General features: G+C 40.9%; 1 non-coding gene across 1 annotated transcript; it reads right to left on the bottom strand.

The window, feature by feature from the left end:
• Positions 1-1,642: 1,642 nt before the first annotated feature.
• LOC141675510 (small nucleolar RNA R71) lies at positions 1,643-1,749 on the bottom strand. Its single transcript, XR_012556158.1, has one exon. It is a non-coding gene; the product is annotated as a small nucleolar RNA R71 (small nucleolar RNA).
• Between the last annotated feature and the right edge of the window lie 1,601 nt (positions 1,750-3,350).

Here is a 3,350-nt window from a genome sequence, read left to right as displayed (position 1 = left end):
GGAGCGAAGGCGATAAGGAAGAAGACCGTTTTAGCACACCGTAACGAAGAGGAAGCATAATTTCTTGTAATTCTTTATTTCGTTGTAACGTTGGATGCTAGTTTTCTTTGCTTTGAACCTATTTACTCTTGTGACGTACTCTGGTTTAATTTAATTAGTTTAGTTATTATTCTCTTGTGTTTATTTATCATGTTTTCATATGAACCCATGATGACGATGAGTGCTATTATGGGCTAATCGTGATCATGGGGTCGTAACGGATTTACTATGGAATTCTTTAGTTAGTTGTTTAATACCTTAGAGTGTGATGATTGTATGATATCTAGTATTGGTTGTGCGAATTCGTCTTATGTGCGTCGCGAACATATAAGATAGGGTGTTAATCTCTTGTGAAGCGACGGTGGATCTTGAGATTTAGAACTTGCCATGCTAGCATAGGTTCACGTAAGATTTTTCATGATTAGTGGGTAACTCTAACCGTTTTATTCGCCATGTGTAATCAAAAGGAATAACTTGTTCTTATGTCATTATGTTGTCAATTTCTGTAGACATATAGGGACTCAACATAATTGATGCCTATTCAACTTCTATCTTAATTGTGGATGTTTGGTAGAATGGTATTAGTATAATGAAAGTTGGCTTTTATCAGTTTCGTGTTATTCGATTAATATCATCACTGTTGCATGTTAAGGGTAATAATAATGACTATTGAAGGAAGTAGTAATGAAGTTGTGATCTCATGAGTGTTTTAATATTGTTAATTAAGTGCTTAATTCTAGTAGTTAATTGTAGTTAATAATTAGTTAATCAAATCTTAAGTGTTATTGTCTTAACATTGAGAAGTAATCATACATTGGTGAGTGAGTTTAATTGAACATAATTAGTCTGAGTCTCTGTGGGAACGAACTAGAAAGTATTCTATATTACTTGCGAACGCGTATACTTGCGTGTATTATTAGCGTGTGATTCCGCCCTAACAAGTTTTTGGCCCCGCTGCCGGGGACTCGGCGTATTTGTTTAGTTTATGTACTTACCATCATTGGTCATTAGGACTCAGTGATTAAGACGTGTGTACTTATCGTTTCCGGTTGTGTTTCAGGTACTTTAGCGAGCGTTTATGCAAACTCGTTCTCGTACTCGCAAGAGGACTTTAGATACAGCTGAGGAGACAGACGAAGTTCTTGATATTCCAGAGAAAATAGATTTTGAAGATTCGGATTCAGGAAATGAGCAGAAAGAGCCAGTAATCATGGGTGATCGTATTGTTCCGGCAGATCCAGCTCTTATGGACTTTTCTCGGCCTAAAATTGATGACATTCAGTCAAACATTCTTCATCCGGCTATTCAGGCTAACACTTTTAAAATCAAGCCGGGCACTATTCAGATGGTGCAGAATTCTGTTTCTTTTGGAGGTGCTGCGACTGAAGACCCCAACATGCACATAAGGAATTTTGTCGAGATCTGCAGTACTTTCAAATATAATGGTGTGACTGATGAGGCTATCAAGCTGAGGCTTTTCCCATTCTCTCTGAGGGATAAAGCTAAGGACTGGTTACATTCTGAACCAGCTGGGTTCATCACTACTTGGCAAGATCTTGCACAAAAGTTTCTGGTGAAGTTTTATCCAATGGCAAAGACTGCTGCTATGAGGAGTGCTCTTACTCAGTTTGCGCAGCAACCTACAAAATCTATGTGTGAAGCTTGGGAGTGCTACAAGGAGATATTGAGAAAGTGTCCACATCATGGAATGCCCGATTGGATGGTGATCACTGGTTTCTATAATGGTTTGGGGGCCCAATCTCGGCCCATGCTCGATGCAGCAGCTGGAGGCGCCTTGTGGGCCAAAAGCTATACTGAGGCTTATAATCTTATTGAGACTATGGCTGCAAATGAGCATCAAAACCCAACTCAAAGGATAATGCCTGGGAAGGTAGCAGGTATTCTGGAAGTCGATGCAGCCACCGTTATTGCAGCGCAGCTCCAAGCGCTGTCTATGAAGGTCGATTCTCTAGCCACCTATGGAGTCAATCAGATAGCTATGGTCTGTGAGCTTTGTGCAGGTTCTCATGCTACGGATCAGTGTTCTCTTGTTAAGGAATCTGTTCAGTATATGAACAATTATCAGCAACAACAGCAGCCTGTGCCAGCTACTTATCATCCTAACAACGGAAATCATCCAAATTTCAGCTGGGGTAATAATCAGAATGCTATTCAGCAACCATATCAGCAAGGTGTGAGTAAGCAGTTCAATCCACCTGGATTCCAGCAACTGCAGCAATATGCTCAAAGGCAGTCATATCCTCAACAGGGAGGTGCAGCTGCACCCACTAGTGCTGATTTTGAGGAACTTAAGCTGTTGTGCAAGAGTCAGGCGATGTCGATCAAGACCTTGGAAAATCAAATTGGTCAAATAGCCATTGTAGTGTTCAATCGTCAACCTGGCACACTTCCCAATGATACTGAAGTACCAGGAAGTAAGGAAGCTAAAGAGCAAGTCAAAGCTATTACCTTAAGGTCTGGAAAAGTTGTTGATGCTGAAAAAGCAAAAGAAGGAGAAGCTGAAGTTGGAGATGAAGAAGCTAAGCAAAAGGAGAAAGCGACGAAACCAAGGAAGACTACTGTTGAACACACTCTGCCTGAGGGTAATACAGGGGAGAAACAGCTCTATCCTCCACCACCTTTCCCTAAGAGATTGCAACAACAAAAGCTGGATAAGCAGTTCGGTAAGTTTCTGGGGGTGTTCAAGAAACTTCACATCAATATACCTTTCGTTGAGGCTCTGGAGCAAATTCCTAGTTATGCGAAGTTTCTGAAGAGTATTCTTTCAAGGAAGGTGAAACTGAATGACCTTGAGACCATTGCTCTAACGGAAGAATGCAGTGCTGTGCTGCAACAAAAGTTACCTCCAAAGCTTAAAGATCCAGGTAGCTTCACCATTCCTTGCACCATTGGCAAGTTGTCTTTTGACAAGTGCCTTTGTGATTTGGGAGCAAGCATCAATCTGATGCCATTGTCGATCTTTAAAAAGTTGGATTTGCCTGATCCAAAGCCCACCTACATGTCTCTACAATTGGCTGATCGTTCTATTACTTACCCAAGAGGCATAGTGGAGGATGTGCTAGTCAAGGTGGATAAGCTCTTCTTTCCTGCAGACTTTGTTATTCTGGATTTCAAGGAAGATAAGAAGATTCCCATAATCTTAGGAAGACCTTTCTTTGCTACAGGTCGTACCTTGATAGATGTGCAGAAAGGTGAACTTACTATGCGGGTGCAGGATCAGGATGTGACATTCAATGTATTCAAAGCAATGAAATTCCCTACAGAAGATGAGGAGTGCTTAAAAGTGGATT

Source organism: Apium graveolens, chromosome 7 (assembly GCF_009905375.1).
Source record: "Apium graveolens cultivar Ventura chromosome 7, ASM990537v1, whole genome shotgun sequence".
Taxonomy (NCBI): domain Eukaryota; kingdom Viridiplantae; phylum Streptophyta; class Magnoliopsida; order Apiales; family Apiaceae; genus Apium; species Apium graveolens.
The sequence above is the reverse complement of the archived record's forward strand: the minus strand, read 5'-3'. Positions and strand labels throughout refer to the sequence as shown.